Source organism: Pseudophryne corroboree, chromosome 9 (assembly GCF_028390025.1).
Source record: "Pseudophryne corroboree isolate aPseCor3 chromosome 9, aPseCor3.hap2, whole genome shotgun sequence".
NCBI lineage: Eukaryota > Metazoa > Chordata > Amphibia > Anura > Myobatrachidae > Pseudophryne > Pseudophryne corroboree.
Window position 1 is genome coordinate 471,365,189 of NC_086452.1, and position 17,740 is coordinate 471,382,928.

Here is a 17,740-nt window from a genome sequence, read left to right on the forward strand (position 1 = left end):
TCACCTGTGATTATGTATCTGTGTTACCATGCTTTGTATCTGCTCTGTGCAGAGGACTATACCCCTACTACTGCCTCCTCTTGTCTCATCCCCTGCTTATTCTCACGGCCTCCACTACCTGTGATTATGTATCTGTGTTACCATGCTTTGTATCTGCTCTGTGCAGAGGACTATACCCCTACTACTGCCTCCTCTTGTCTCATCCCCTGCTTATTCTCACTGCCTCCACCACCTGTGATTATGTATCTGTGTTACCATGCTTTGTATCTGCTCTGTGCAGAGGACTATACCCCTACTACTGCCTCCTCTTGTCTCATCCCCTGCTTATTCTCACTGCCTCCACCACCTGTGATTATGTATCTGTGTTACCATGCTTTGTATCTGCTCTGTGCAGAGGACTATACCCCTACTACTGCCTCCTCTTGTCTCATCCCCTGCTTATTCTCACTGCCTCCGTCACCTGTGATTATGTATCTGTGTTACCATGCTTTGTATCTGCTCTGTGCAGAGTACTATACCCCTACTACTGCCTCCTCTTGTCTCATCCCCTGCTTATTCTCACTGCCTCCGCCACCTGTGATTATGTATCTGTGTTACCATGCTTTGTATCTGCTCTGTGCAGAGGACTATACCCCTACTACTGCCTCCTCTTGTCTCATCCCCCGCTTATTCTCACTGCCTCCACCACCTGTGATTATGTATGTGTGTTACCATGCTTTGTATCTGCTCTGTGCAGAGGACTATACCCCTACTACTGCCTCCTCTTGTCTCATCCCCTGCTTATTCTCACTGCCTCCGCCACCTGTGATTATGTATCTGTGTTACCATGCTTTGTATCTGCTCTGTGCAGAGGACTATACCCCTACTACTGCCTCCTCTTGTTTCATCCCCTGCTTATTCTCACTGCCTCCACCACCTGTGATTATGTATCTGTGTTACCATGCTTTGTATCTGCTCTGTGCAGAGGACTATACCCCTACTACTGCCTCCTCTTGTCTCATCCCCTGCTTATTCTCACTGCCTCCGCCACCTGTGATTATGTATCTGTGTTACCATGCTTTGTATCTGCTCTGTGCAGAGTACTATACCCCTACTACTGCCTCCTCTTGTCTCATCCCCTGCTTATTCTCACTGCCTCCACCACCTGTGATTATGTATCTGTGTTACCATGCTTTGTATCTGCTCTGTGCAGAGGACTATACCCCTACTACTGCCTCCTCTTGTCTCATCCCCCGCTTATTCTCACTGCCTCCGTCACCTGTGATTATGTATCTGTGTTACCATGCTTTGTATCTGCTCTGTGCAGAGGACTATACCCCTACTACTGCCTCCTCTTGTCTCATCCCCTGCTTATTCTCACTGCCTCCGTCACCTGTGATTATGTATCTGTGTTACCATGCTTTGTATCTGCTCTGTGCAGAGTACTATACCCCTACTACTGCCTCCTCTTGTCTCATCCCCCGCTTATTCTCACTGCCTCCACCACCTGTGATTATGTATGTGTGTTACCATGCTTTGTATCTGCTCTGTGCAGAGGACTATACCCCTACTACTGCCTCCTCTTGTCTCATCCCCTGCTTATTCTCACTGCCTCCGCCACCTGTGATTATGTATCTGTGTTACCATGCTTTGTATCTGCTCTGTGCAGAGGACTATACCCCTACTACTGCCTCCTCTTGTCTCATCCCCTGCTTATTCTCACTGCCTCCGCCACCTGTGATTATGTATCTGTGTTACCATGCTTTGTATCTGCTCTGTGCAGAGGACTATACCCCTACTACTGCCTCCTCTTGTTTCATCCCCTGCTTATTTTCACTGCCTCCACCACCTGTGATTATGTATCTGTGTTACCATGCTTTGTATCTGCTCTGTGCAGAGGACTATACCCCTACTACTGCCTCCTCTTGTCTCATCCCCTGCTTATTCTCACTGCCTCCACCACCTGTGATTATGTATCTGTGTTACCATGCTTTGTATCTGCTCTGTGCAGAGTACTATACCCCTACTACTGCCTCCTCTTGTCTCATCCCCCGCTTATTCTCACTGCCTCCACCACCTGTGATTATGTATGTGTGTTACCATGCTTTGTATCTGCTCTGTGCAGAGGACTATACCCCTACTACTGCCTCCTCTTGTCTCATCCCCTGCTTATTCTCACTGCCTCCGCCACCTGTGATTATGTATCTGTGTTACCATGCTTTGTATCTGCTCTGTGCAGAGGACTATACCCCTACTACTGCCTCCTCTTGTCTCATCCCCTGCTTATTCTCACTGCCTCCGCCACCTGTGATTATGTATCTGTGTTACCATGCTTTGTATCTGCTCTGTGCAGAGGACTATACCCCTACTACTGCCTCCTCTTGTTTCATCCCCTGCTTATTCTCACTGCCTCCGTCACCTGTGATTATGTATCTGTGTTACCATGCTTTGTATCTGCTCTGTGCAGAGCACTATACCCCTACTACTGCCTCCTCTTGTTTCATCCCCTGCTTATTTTCACTGCCTCCACCACCTGTGATTATGTATCTGTGTTACCATGCTTTGTATCTGCTCTGTGCAGAGGACTATATCCCTACTACTGCCTCCTCTTGTCTCATCCCCTGCTTATTCTCACTGCCTCCACCACCTGTGATTATGTATCTGTGTTACCATGCTTTGTATCTGCTCTGTGCAGAGGACTATACCCCTACTACTGCCTCCTCTTGTCTCATCCCCTGCTTATTCTCACTGCCTCCACCACCTGTGATTATGTATCTGTGTTACCATGCTTTGTATCTGCTCTGTGCAGAGGACTATACCCCTACTACTGCCTCCTCTTGTTTCATCCCCTGCTTATTCTCACTGCCTCCGTCACCTGTGATTATGTATCTGTGTTACCATGCTTTGTATCTGCTCTGTGCAGAGGACTATACCCCTACTACTGCCTCCTCTTGTTTCATCCCCTGCTTATTCTCACTGCCTCCGTCACCTGTGATTATGTATCTGTGTTACCATGCTTTGTATCTGCTCTGTGCAGAGGACTATACCCCTACTACTGCCTCCTCTTGTCTCATCCCCCGCTTATTCTCACTGCCTCCGTCACCTGTGATTATGTATCTGTGTTACCATGCTTTGTATCTGCTCTGTGCAGAGGACTATACCCCTACTACTGCCTCCTCTTGTCTCATCCCCTGCTTATTCTCACTGCCTCCGCCACCTGTGATTATGTATCTGTGTTACCATGCTTTGTATCTGCTCTGTGCAGAGGACTATACCCCTACTACTGCCTCCTCTTGTCTCATCCCCTGCTTATTCTCACTGCCTCCGTCACCTGTGATTATGTATCTGTGTTACCATGCTTTGTATCTGCTCTGTGCAGAGGACTATACCCCTACTACTGCCTCCTCTTGTCTCATCCCCTGCTTATTCTCACTGCCTCCGCCACCTGTGATTATGTATCTGTGTTACCATGCTTTGTATCTGCTCTGTGCAGAGGACTATACCCCTACTACTGCCTCCTCTTGTTTCATCCCCTGCTTATTCTCACTGCCTCCGCCACCTGTGATTATGTATCTGTGTTACCATGCTTTGTATCTGCTCTGTGCAGAGGACTATACCCCTACTACTGCCTCCTCTTGTCTCATCCCCTGCTTATTCTCACTGCCTCCGCCACCTGTGATTATGTATCTGTGTTACCATGCTTTGTATCTGCTCTGTGCAGAGGACTATACCCCTACTACTGCCTCCTCTTGTCTCATCCCTGCTTATTCTCACTGCCTCCGCCACCTGTGATTATGTATCTGTGTTACCATGCTTTGTATCTGCTCTGTGCAGAGGACTATACCCCTACTACTGCCTCCTCTTGTTTCATCCCCTGCTTATTCTCACTGCCTCCGTCACCTGTGATTATGTATCTGTGTTACCATGCTTTGTATCTGCTCTGTGCAGAGGACTATACCCCTACTACTGCCTCCTCTTGTCTCATCCCCTGCTTATTCTCACTGCCTCCGCCACCTGTGATTATGTATCTGTGTTACCATGCTTTGTATCTGCTCTGTGCAGAGGACTATACCCTACTACTGCCTCCTCTTGTCTCATCCCCTGCTTATTCTCACTGCCTCCGCCACCTGTGATTATGTATCTGTGTTACCATGCTTTGTATCTGCTCTGTGCAGAGGACTATACCCCTACTACTGCCTCCTCTTGTCTCATCCCCTGCTTATTCTCACTGCCTCCGTCACCTGTGATTATGTATCTGTGTTACCATGCTTTGTATCTGCTCTGTGCAGAGGACTATACCCCTACTACTGCTTCCTCTTGTCTCATCCCCTGCTTATTCTCACTGCCTCCGTCACCTGTGATTATGTATCTGTGTTACCATGCTTTGTATCTGCTCTGTGCAGAGGACTATACCCCTACTACTGCCTCCTCTTGTTTCATCCCCTGCTTATTCTCACTGCCTCCACCACCTGTGATTATGTATCTGTGTTACCATGCTTTGTATCTGCTCTGTGCAGAGGACTATACCCCTACTACTGCCTCCTCTTGTTTCATCCCCTGCTTATTCTCACTGCCTCCACCACCTGTGATTATGTATCTGTGTTACCATGCTTTGTATCTGCTCTGTGCAGAGGACTATACCCCTACTACTGCCTCCTCTTGTCTCATCCCCTGCTTATTCTCACTGCCTCCGCCACCTGTGATTATGTATCTGTGTTACCATGCTTTGTATCTGCTCTGTGCAGAGGACTATACCCCTACTACTGCCTCCTCTTGTCTCATCCCCTGCTTATTCTCACTGCCTCCGCCACCTGTGATTATGTATCTGTGTTACCATGCTTTGTATCTGCTCTGTGCAGAGGACTATACCCCTACTACTGCCTCCTCTTGTCTCATCCCCTGCTTATTCTCACTGCCTCCACTACCTGTGATTATGTATCTGTGTTACTATGCTTTGTATCTGCTCTGTGCAGAGGACTATACTCCTACTACTGCCTCCTCTTGTTTCATCCCCTGCTTATTCTCACTGCCTCCGTCACCTGTGATTATGTATCTGTGTTACCATGCTTTGTATCTGCTCTGTGCAGAGGACTATACCCCTACTACTGCCTCCTCTTGTCTCATCCCCTGCTTATTCTCACTGCCTCCGTCACCTGTGATTATGTATCTGTGTTACTATGCTTTGTATCTGCTCTGTGCAGAGGACTATACCCCTACTACTGCCTCCTCTTGTCTCATCCCCTGCTTATTCTCACTGCCTCCGTCACCTGTGATTATGTATCTGTGTTACCATGCTTTGTATCTGCTCTGTGCAGAGGACTATACCCCTACTACTGCCTCCTCTTGTTTCATCCCCTGCTTATTCTCACTGCCTCCGTCACCTGTGATTATGTATCTGTGTTACCATGCTTTGTATCTGCTCTGTGCAGAGGACTATACCCCTACTACTGCCTCCTCTTGTCTCATCCCCTGCTTATTCTCACTGCCTCCACCACCTGTGATTATGTATCTGTGTTACCATGCTTTGTATCTGCTCTGTGCAGAGGACTATTCCCCTACTACTGCCTCCTCGTCTCATCCACTGCTTATTCTCACTGCCTCCGCCACCTGTGATTATGTATCTGTGTTACCATGCTTTGTATCTGCTCTGTGCAGAGGACTATACCCCTACTACTGCCTCCTCTTGTTTCATCCCCTGCTTATTCTCACTGCCTCCGTCACCTGTGATTATGTATCTGTGTTACCATGCTTTGTATCTGCTCTGTGCAGAGGACTATACCCCTACTACTGCCTCCTCTTGTTTCATCCCCTGCTTATTCTCACTGCCTCCACCACCTGTGATTATGTATCTGTGTTACCATGCTTTGTATCTGCTCTGTGCAGAGGACTATACCCCTACTACTGCCTCCTCTTGTCTCATCCCCTGCTTATTCTCACTGCCTCCGCCACCTGTGATTATGTATCTGTGTTACCATGCTTTGTATCTGCTCTGTGCAGAGGACTATACCCCTACTACTGCCTCCTCTTGTTTCATCCCCTGCTTATTCTCACTGCCTCCGCCACCTGTGATTATGTATCTGTGTTACCATGCTTTGTATCTGCTCTGTGCAGAGGACTATACCCCTACTACTGCCTCCTCTTGTCTCATCCCCTGCTTATTCTCACTGCCTCCGTCACCTGTGATTATGTATCTGTGTCACCATGCTTTGTATCTGCTCTGTGCAGATGACTATACCCCTACGACTGCCTCCTCTTGTCTCATCCCCTGCTTATTCTCACTGCCTCCGTCACCTGTGATTATGTATCTGTGTTACCATGCTTTGTATCTGCTCTGTGCAGAGGACTATACCCCTACTACTGCCTCCTCTTGTTTCATCCCCCGCTTATTCTCACTGCCTCCACCACCTGTGATTATGTATCTGTGTTACCATGCTTTGTATCTGCTCTGTGCAGAGGACTATACCCCTACTACTGCCTCCTCTTGTTTCATCCCCTGCTTATTCTCACTGCCTCCGTCACCTGTGATTATGTATCTGTGTTACCATGCTTTGTATCTGCTCTGTGCAGAGGACTATACCCCTACTACTGCCTCCTCTTGTGTCATCCCCTGCTTATTCTCACTGCCTCCACCACCTGTGATTATGTATCTGTGTTACCATGCTTTGTATCTGCTCTGTGCAGAGGACTATACCCCTACTACTGCCTCCTCTTGTCTCATCCCCTGCTTATTCTCACTGCCTCCGCCACCTGTGATTATGTATCTGTGTCACCATGCTTTGTATCTGCTCTGTGCAGAGGACTATACCCCTACTACTGCCTCCTCTTGTTTCATCCCCTGCTTATTCTCACTGCCTCCGCCACCTGTGATTATGTATCTGTGTTACCATGCTTTGTATCTGCTCTGTGCAGAGGACTATACCCCTACTACTGCCTCCTCTTGTCTCATCCCCTGCTTATTCTCACTGCCTCCGCCACCTGTGATTATGTATCTGTGTTACCATGCTTTGTATCTGCTCTGTGCAGAGGAGGACTATACCCCTACTACTGCCTCCTCTTGTCTCATCCCCTGCTTATTCTCACTGCCTCCACCACCTGTGATTATGTATCTGTGTTACCATGCTTTGTATCTGCTCTGTGCAGAGGATTATACCCCTACTACTGCCTCCTCTTGTCTCATCCCCTGCTTATTCTCACTGCCTCCGCCACCTGTGATTATGTATCTGTGTCACCATGCTTTGTATCTGCTCTGTGCAGAGGACTATACCCCTACTACTGCCTCCTCTTGTCTCATCCCCTGCTTATTCTCACTGCCTCCGCCACCTGTGATTATGTATCTGTGTCACCATGCTTTGTATCTGCTCTGTGCAGAGGACTATACCCCTACTACTGCCTCCTCTTGTCTCATCCCCTGCTTATTCTCACTGCCTCCGCCACCTGTGATTATGTATCTGTGTCACCATGCTTTGTATCTGCTCTGTGCAGAGGACTATACCCCTACTACTGCCTCCTCTTGTCTCATCCCCTGCTTATTCTCACTGCTTCCGCCATCTGTGATTATGTATCTGTGTTACCATGCTTTGTATCTGCTCTGTGCAGAGGACTATACCCCTACTACTGCCTCCTCTTGTCTCATCCCCTGCTTATTCTCACTGCCTCCGTCACCTGTGATTATGTATCTGTGTTACCATGCTTTGTATCTGCTCTGTGCAGAGGACTATACCCCTACTACTGCCTCCTCTTGTCTCATCCCCTGCTTATTCTCACTGCCTCCGCCACCTGTGATTATATATCTGTGTTACCATGCTTTGTATCTGCTCTGTGCAGAGGACTATACCCCTACTACTGCCTCCTCTTGTCTCATCCCCTGCTTATTCTCACTGCCTCCGCCACCTATGATTATGTATCTGTGTCACCATGCTTTGTATCTGCTCTGTGCAGAGGACTATACCCCTACTACTGCCTCCTCTTGTCTCATCCCCTGCTTATTCTCACTGCCTCCACCACCTGTGATTATGTATCTGTGTTACCATGCTTTGTATCTGCTCTGTGCAGAGGACTATACCCCTACTACTGCCTCCTCTTGTCTCATCCCCTGCTTATTCTCACTGCCTCCGTCACCTGTGATTATGTATCTGTGTTACCATGCTTTGTATCTGCTCTGTGCAGAGGACTATACCCCTACTACTGCCTCCTCTTGTCTCATCCCCTGCTTATTCTCACTGCCTCCGTCACCTGTGATTATGTATCTGTGTTACCATGCTTTGTATCTGCTCTGTGCAGAGGACTATACCCCTACTACTGCCTCCTCTTGTCTCATCCCCTGCTTATTCTCACTGCCTCCGTCACCTGTGATTATGTATCTGTGTTACCATGCTTTGTATCTGCTCTGTGCAGAGGACTATACCCCTACTACTGCCTCCTCTTGTTTCATCCCCTGCTTATTCTCACTGCCTCCACCACCTGTGATTATGTATCTGTGTCACCATGCTTTGTATCTGCTCTGTGCAGAGGACGATACCCCTACTACTGCCTCCTCTTGTCTCATCCCCTGCTTATTCTCACTGCCTCCACCACCTGTGATTATGTATCTGTGTTACCATGCTTTGTATCTGCTCTGTGCAGAGGACTATACCCCTACTACTGCCTCCTCTTGTCTCATCCCCTGCTTATTCTCACTGCCTCCGTCACCTGTGATTATGTATCTGTGTTACCATGCTTTGTATCTGCTCTGTGCAGAGGACTATACCCCTACTACTGCCTCCTCTTGTCTCATCCCCTGCTTATTCTCACTGCCTCCGTCACCTGTGATTATGTATCTGTGTTACCATGCTTTGTATCTGCTCTGTGCAGAGGACTATACCCCTACTACTGCCTCCTCTTGTCTCATCCCCTGCTTATTCTCACTGCCTCCACCTCCTGTGATTATGTATCTGTGTTACCATGCTATGTATCTGCTCTGTGCAGCGCGGCCGAAGTTTGTGGCACCTTATCAATAAATGCTATTAATATAAATGTTCCTACAGTTCCTTCCCATTACCTGGTGAATACAGCTTGTCACAACGATCATTCATCCCTATGAGAAGTGCACTTATAAAAAAAACTTTGAAAAAAAAAAAGGTTTATAAGGTTTTACAAGTATACATTCAGAAAAATGTAAAGGATAACGGTTAGTTAAATGGTAAGGATTCCTGAAGAAATCGATGAAATAGTGCAATATATGATGCGCAAGTAAAGTGTAGTGGATGCAGGTATTAGTAGATCGTAATTTATTACATCTAAGTAACGATATCGATATATATATATATATAATTATATATATATATATATATAATATCGCTGAGATATCAAACAATTACAGGCAACAAATAGATAAAGTACGCTCTGAAATCCTTATAAACGAGAAAACTCTAATAGAGCATACTTGATTAGTAAGAATGGGAAGAAAAAGAAAGAAAGAAAAGAAGAAAAAGGGAAGAAGAAAAGAAAGAAGAAATTAAGAGTGAATAGAAGAGAAAGGGGGGGGGGGGGGACCTAATAAATAAGTAATCAATAATTGCCTGTAGTACATATGGATTAAGATAAAGAGAAAAACATACTTAAGGTAAGTAAGGCAACCAACATCTGAAAGGGTAAAAAATAGAAAATAAATGAAGACACAATCAGACAATAGAGATAACACATTAGTCTGCTGTGTGAAGAGCTTCTAAAAGGCCCCATCTGTATACAAAATTAGTATGGTTCTGGTAATCGACAGAAGCATCGTATTTATCAAAATGCATATATTTAGACAGTAGTGCTAACAAAGTTGACAATTAAGGAGAACTGAAGGATATCCATAATTTAAGTATAAGTTTCTTCGCTGAGGTAAGTAGAATAGTTAAAAAAGGCATCAGGTGTTGTTGATGTAAAGGAAGGGTCCAAACATCAAAGGTAACAAACAACAATGGGATAGAGTGCAAGGTAGCATGTAAATCAAAGGAGGTATTGATGTCATTAATGATTTTATTCCAAAAATTTTTAATGTATCTACAGGACCACAGATAATGGAGGAGGGTAGCGGAGAAATTACCACATTTGGGACCTAGTCCAGACTCTTCAGAAACTAAATGACGTCTCGGACCCTGGGATATGTATGCTCTATAAATCACCTTAACGTGTTTCTTGCAGGGAGGAGGATCGGAGAATACGTATGGTTTTGTAAAAATATTGAAATAAAGTATGGGGGAGTTTATAAAGGCAAATCTGATGTCCATTTTGACGTTGTCTGAGTCCATAATTTCGCGGTCAGAGGAGTAATAAACGTTTTGTAAATCATCCTGGTTTTGAATGTTTTCAATTTAAATATCCTGACAATATTATGCAATGGGTCTGATGGGGATTTGATGATGTTTATGGTGGGCTGAGAGCAAGGGCGGATTGGGAACAAAAAGCGGCCCTGGAAAAATTTGTACTAGTGGCCCCACATGGGCAGCACCAGAGGTGTAAGGTCTAGCCATGGGCCATGGCAGCAGCGCCCTCCCCCCAAGACTTTCCAGATAGTGGGCATGTCCAGCATCAAGGGGGGAGTTCAAAAGAAATAAAATTAAATATTATGAGCACATTATATGATACACCTTCAGAATTTAGGAAACTATATCATTCTTTAGAAAGATATATTTTCTTGCTTATTACACCAGCCGTATCCCAATCACTATTCACTCAATCTTATATGTCAGCCAAGCAGGCAGACAGAGCATACACTAGATCACAGGTTCTCAAACTCGGTCCTCAGGACCCCACACAGTGCATGTTTTGCAGGTCTCCTCACAGAATTGCAAGTGAAATAATTAGCTTCACCTGTGGACCTTTTAAAATGTGTCTGTGAGTAATTAATACACCTGTGCACCTGCTGTGTGACCTGCAAAACATGCACTGTGTGGGGTCCTGAGCAGTGCCAGATTAAGGTACACATGGGCCTGGAGCTGAAAATCAGGAAAGGCCTATTGCATGCCGCAATGTGACTAGCGTTGTGGCAGTATGACTAGTGATGTGGAGGTGTGGTCTATATAGGGGGTGTGGCCTGTGCCATGTGTATCTCCATACTTCTATTAGTGTTCATCCCTCATACCTAGCCACAAAAGTAAATTAACTAGATTAATAATGCAGAGATCATTGCAGTGACCTCCATATAAATTAGAGAGCATTGCAGTCAATGCCATATAATACAGAGCTCATTACAGTAATGGCTAGATAATACAGAGAACATTACAGTGACATTCAAATTATTTACAGAGCATCCAAGTGACCGCCATACAATGCAACGAACATTGTAATGAGTACCATATAAAATAGAGAACTCCAACTACCACCACAAAATACAGAAGACATCACAGCCACACACTATTGCCTGTGATCTGGAATTAAATAAATCAGACTGCAAGTATATCTACCGTGTCTATCTATAATAGGAAATTATTGGAAGTCACACTTTTTAGCTTTGGGCATTGGCTGTGGCTTTGGTCAGACACCTCACTGGAAGAATGCTTGGATTAGCAAGGCACACCAGGCACAGTCCCGCCTCCCTTCTCTGGTCTTTACTCCCATCTCTGTTCTCCTGGTTCCCTTGATACTGTGTGCACCAGAGACAGTGGGAGAGATAAATTATCCTGACATGGATCGTGCATGTATGGGATGCAGTTAAAATGCCGGCTGTTGAGATCCCAGCATTCAGGATACCGACGTTGAAATGCCGACAGCTGGAATCCCGGCGCACCAGGGCTATTCCCACTGTTGTGTGTCCACGACACCCACAGAGCGGGAACAGATCCTGTGGAGAGTGCATGAACACATCTCCACAGTAATACATGGGGGAGAAGCGGAGTCAGCGTGCATAACATGCCCTGATACCACTTCTCCCCCATAACGACTAATCTTACATCTACTCCAGTGTGTCAGCACAAACACACCGAGCCTGCGCTGTAGTAAAGCAGAGCCAAGGCAGGACCAGCTGCAGTCCACATCACCTATATGCCGCAGCTCACTCCCAGCCACCCTGTTCTCCGTCACCATGGTGACATGCCCCACCCGTCCTGTACACCCCAGTGTATATATATATATATATATATATATACATAAAAACATGAGAAAAAAGGCATAAATATAAATACATTAATCTACCCTCCAGACGCCACATATTATAATGACAAAAAAATCTGACTAGAATTCAGATTATTTACCTCAGCTTCAACTCTATCAGGTGACAGGTCTCAGTCAGTCAGAAGGTACTCTGCCTCTGTGCTGGGTGCAGTGGTGCGTAACATCACACAGCGCAGTGGAGGTGCCCAGGTACTCTATATTGTGTTGGGAGGGCTTCTGACGCCTTCCATACTGTCCACCCACCTTTTCACTTGTGTGCCTCAAGCTCTTGTACCCTTCCAATTGTGGGTCTATTTATGTATGTGAGTATTTAAACAATGTGGTAACACACCATGCTGCACCCCAAATCTAGGAATAGGTGAGTGACGTGGATTAGTGCTTTATATGGGATGTGGTTATGTTACCAGCAGTCAGCATGCCAATGCCGGAATCCTGAATGCTAAAAATGCTGGCAGACGGAATGACCCACAGGGACTATTCCCACTCATGGATATCCATGACACCCATAAATTGGGAATAGAACCTGTGGAAAGCGCAGCGAGCCTGTAAGGGGCTTTGCTGCACTCACCTGTCCCCCCTTCCCCCCACTGGCATTCTGCTGCCTGGATCCCGTGCCGGTATGATGACCGCTGGGATTCTGGCAGTCGGCAATGCATACCCAACGCTCTATATATACATATATATATAGTGCATCCGGAAAGTAATCACAGCGCTTCACTCTTTCCACATTTTGTTATGTTACAGCCTCATTCCAAAGTGGAATAAATAAAATTTTCCCCTCAAAATTCTACACACAATACTCCATAATGACAACGTGAATAAAGTTTTTTTGAGATTTTTTGCAAATCGCTGTGAATACTTTCCGGATGCACTGTATATGTATCAATGTCCTGGCGAAGGAGGAGTAAAGCCCCTCCGAAATGTTGACCATATATATATATATATATATATATATATATATATATATATATATATATATATATATATATATATATATTTATTGTCTTACACACAATGGGCGAGATGCAGAAAGTGGAAAATTGCAGTAAGACCTCCGAAAATGCAGTTTCTGGAGGTTTGGTCGTGTGCTGCATATGCACCAAGCCCCGGAATGCTTGGATGTGGTGGGCAACGCCATCTTCAGATGAGAGGGATCAAAGCGGACACCTCACGGCATGCGTCACTCAACACATACGCAGATAGGACTCTGGGTCCTAAACCCAGAACTCCTATCATCACAAAGGGCAGCTCTTACAGCAAGAGCTGTCCATTGTAATTTTCTTCATGCATACAGTGTTTGTAAAATCTGATATGCATGAATGCTGCATCCCACCCATATATATCTATATATACACAGTTTACACACACTGTATTGTATATAAACGCCAGGGCTTTAAGAAGGGCAGGGCAGAGCCAACCATACTCACTCACAGCGGCGTAACTAGAAATTTTTCTCCCTCAAGCCAAAGTGAAGAATTTGCATGCGCTGAAACCAAAAGGGGTGTGGCTTCACTGAAAGGGGCGTGGTGTTGCAGGAAAAGACTACCTTATACCCCAGTTTTGCAACCTGCATGCCGAGACATTGGCGACCACAGGAAAAAATAATAATCCTGATTCATGCCCCTTACATTATTTGTCATTATTCCTGCTTATAGTAATGCCCAGTATACATAATGCCATATACTGCAATGGCCCTTAGACATTATGCTACACACCGTAATGCCGGTGACACATTATGCCACACACCATAATGCCCCCGACACATTATGCCACACACCATAGTGCCGGTGACACATTTTGCCACACCGCAATGCCCGTTATAATTTATGCCACACACTGCAGTGTCCCTGAGACATTATACCACACACCATAATGCCTGTGACACATTACGCCATGCATCACAATGCCCGTTATAAATTATGCTACACACAATGCCCCTGAGATATTATACCACATACAATGCCCGTGATACAGTATACCACACACTGTCATGCCTGTGACACAATATGACACAGACCGCAATGCCCATTATACCACACACCACAATGTCCGTGATACATTATGCCACACATCGCAATGCCCGTTATATATTATGCCACACACCGCAATGTCCGTGATACATTATGCCACACATCGCAATGCCCGTTATATATTATGCCACACACCGCAATGTCCATTACATATTAAGCCCTACAGTAAGGCTTCTAATTACTTTTAAATTACCTGATCGTTGTCAAGGGTTTCATGATCTTGGTTCCATGCACGGTGCCACAGGTTTTCATGCTCAGGGTGTTATGCTCGTTGCCTGAGGTTTCATGTGCTGGGTGTCAAGCTCGTTGCCAGGGGTTAATGCTTGTTGCTAGGGATTTCATGCACTGGGTGTATGCTTGTTAGTTGTTGCTAGGGAGTAATGCTGCCCAAACCGCTCCCCGCTGTTTAGTGAGCCGCGAGCAATTCTGCCCGATCCCCCCTTCACGCTGCCGCTGAAGGTTGTAGTGAGCCGCGGGCACAACTGCCTGATCCCCCCGTTGCTGCTACCGCTGAAGGTTGTAGTGAGCTGTGGGCCATTTTGGAAGGTACATTTAGCAGACTGACATGCGGACGGCTAGTCCGCATGTCAATCTGCTCTGAATCAGTGGCGGCGCCTCCGCAGTGGCTGCGGGGGTGGGAGTTACGCCACTACTCACTCGCTGCCACAACCTCTGCACCCTAGAAGGCACTTTCACCCACCCATCCCATGGGGCAGAGATTTAAGGGTGCCGCTCAGGGGGTGTGTGCTGCACGGGGCGCACAGATGCCTCGTTATGGGGCAGATACATGCAAATACATAGACAGGGGAGAGACCTTACACTGACCTGTGGGAAGGTAGTTCAGGCATGTCTGCTGGTTTCTGCACAGCCAGTGACAGCTGTATTTCCTCCTGTGCTCCAGCCTCCACCCACAGCAGCATTTACTATCACACCATTACTGCCTTGCTGCTAACTAAACCAAGAGGCTGAGGTCTGGAGGGGCTGTGAATGGGCTTCAGCCAACTGAGGCACGTCACAGCCTCAGGCAAAGGGGACAGAGTTTCAGACAGACAGGGGGCGGAGCTACGAACGTCGAGGGGGCGGAGCTACGGACGGCTAGGGGCGGAGCTTCAGACTGCTCCGTGTGTAGATGTGAGTGACAGCTCCTGCTGATCGTGGGGTGAGTGGGGTGGCTGGGAGGTGAGCTGGGCTGTTGCTGGTGACAGGATTTTTCTTCTGTCAATACTGGCTGCACAGCACTGTAGGGAGTTCTGTGGGCCTAATTTCATGGGAGGGCCTGGAGCTGCAGCTCCACCCGCCCCATTGTTAATCCGGCCCTGGTCCTGAGGACCGAGTTTGAGAACCCCTGCACTAGATCATCTGCAATCACAGGCTAAGTGGCAAAGTCATTTTCATATATGCAAATTATTTAGCATCTTATTAATTATGTCTGTAAAAGGACCACATGTCCTCAAACAAAACAGGCCCCACGGGTGCGTCGGCCCACCGGGAATCTTCCCTGTAGACCCTATGGCCAATCCGCCTCTGGCAGAGAGGTAACGTAGTGAGATAACTGCATTATTGATAGAGAGCAGTAAGCAGGTATGCCAAACATGGATTGGAGTTGTTGAAAGGTCAATTGCTTGCCATCTGGGTCAAATACCTGGGATATATGCCTCAAGCCCTTCTGCTGTAGGTGTCTAAAATCGAGAGTTGTTGATACCTGGCAAGAACCTTGTGTTACCCCAAATGGGAAGCCATTCCGACACGAAGTGGTTCCTATGATATCTTTTACACATTGATATCCATGCTTCAGAAGTATCTTAAAAGAAGACATCGGAATAAATTTCCCGTGGAATATGTGATTTTGGGGTGTGAATCAAGGCTCCGGGAGAATACGGATGAAGCAAGGCACAATCTAATTCATATATAGAAAATGTCTTGAGTTCTAGAAGCCAATCAAGTCCGTACCTGATAAGGAGCGCCCTAGAATATAAAAGCAAATTCGGAAAACCAAGTCCTCCTGCAGATTTAGGTAATTGAAGTTTTAAGAGAGTGATATTCGAGGTTTACGAGATTTCCAAATAAATTTGCTACACAATTTAGTGATCGCAAGACTATGTTTAATAGAAAGTTTGATTGGGAGTAATTGCATAATATACGTGAGCTTAGAGAAAATAATAGATTTGATCATTTCAGCTCTGCCCAGTAGTGAAAGGGGAAGGTCATGCCATAACTCATTACGAAGTCTAATATTAGCAATAGCCGGCAAAAAGTTCAATTTATAAATGTCCTGAATTTTGTTAAGAATTTGTTTCCCTAAATATTTGATATGGGATGATTTGAGTTTTATAGTGTTCAGGCGGGGGTCAGTGGAAAAAAAATCAGGAAGAGCGCCAGAGAGGGGGAAAGAGTTCAGACTTGTAAATATTAATTTTATAACCAGAGAAACTACCAAATTGGTCAATAATGCCAAGGGCCTCTGGGATGGAGAGTTGGGTATGAGACAGAAACCGTAGCATATCATCCGCAAACAAGGAGACCCGTAAGTGAATATTTTTGATGCAGTTGCCTTGGTATAATGGGGGATGGTTTAATTGCCACCGCAAGGGGCTCTAGAGCGAGGGCAAATAAAAGCGGAGATAGCAGACGACCTTTGCCGTGTGCCTCTTAGGACCTGAAAAGGTTCCGACATAATCCCATTACATATAATCCTAGAAGCTGAGGAGGTGTATAAAGTAGTTAACCAAAGGATAAACTGCTGGGGGAAGCCAAAACGGCGCAGGGTATCATATAAGTGGTCCCAGTGCACCATGTCGAAGGCTTTTTTCAGCGTCAAGTGAGAGAATTGCTTTTGGAGTATTCGACATGGCGCGCTGGGAGTCACAAATCACTGATAAAACCCGCCGAATAATGGAGACCGGATTTCTGCCCATAACAAAGCCCGTTTGATCTTGATGTACTAAAAGGGGCACTATCAATTTAAGACGGTTCGATATTATCTTAGTCAATAATATATAATCTAAATTAATTAAAGATATGGGCCTGTAAGAAGCTGGGTCAGAAAGATCTCTCCCTGGCTTCAGTAGAACTCTAATGTTGGCCATATTAAAATAAAGTGGCATCGAATCTTTTTGAAGGATGGCATTAAAAACTAGCAATTTGTAATAATCCGAGGTAAAGCCGTCCGAGCCTGGGGCTTTGCCCGATTTTAGGTGTGCAATGGAATCAAGTTCCTCTTGTAGTGTGATAGGTTGGGTAAGGGAAAAACCAACATCGTCAGGCAGTTGTGGTAAAGAGAAGTGTTCCCAAAATTTGTCAGCTTGAGAGATATCAGAGGTTGGAAGGGAGTATAGATCAGTGTAGAAAGCATTGAGAACAGCCAGTATTTGTGAGAGTATGATTAGTCAATGTCAGTGGATGGATCGTAGAAGGAGCCCTCAAATGTCATTTGAATTTCTTGTTAAAAGTATACCATGATTCCATTTTGGAGAATATGGATTGAAATTTCGCCTCAATATATTGCAATCTAGAGGAAGGGGTTGGGGCAGATTTGAATTTTTGAAATGAGTCGGTCAGAATGTTACTTCTAAACCTTTACTCCGGAGGTTCCTCAG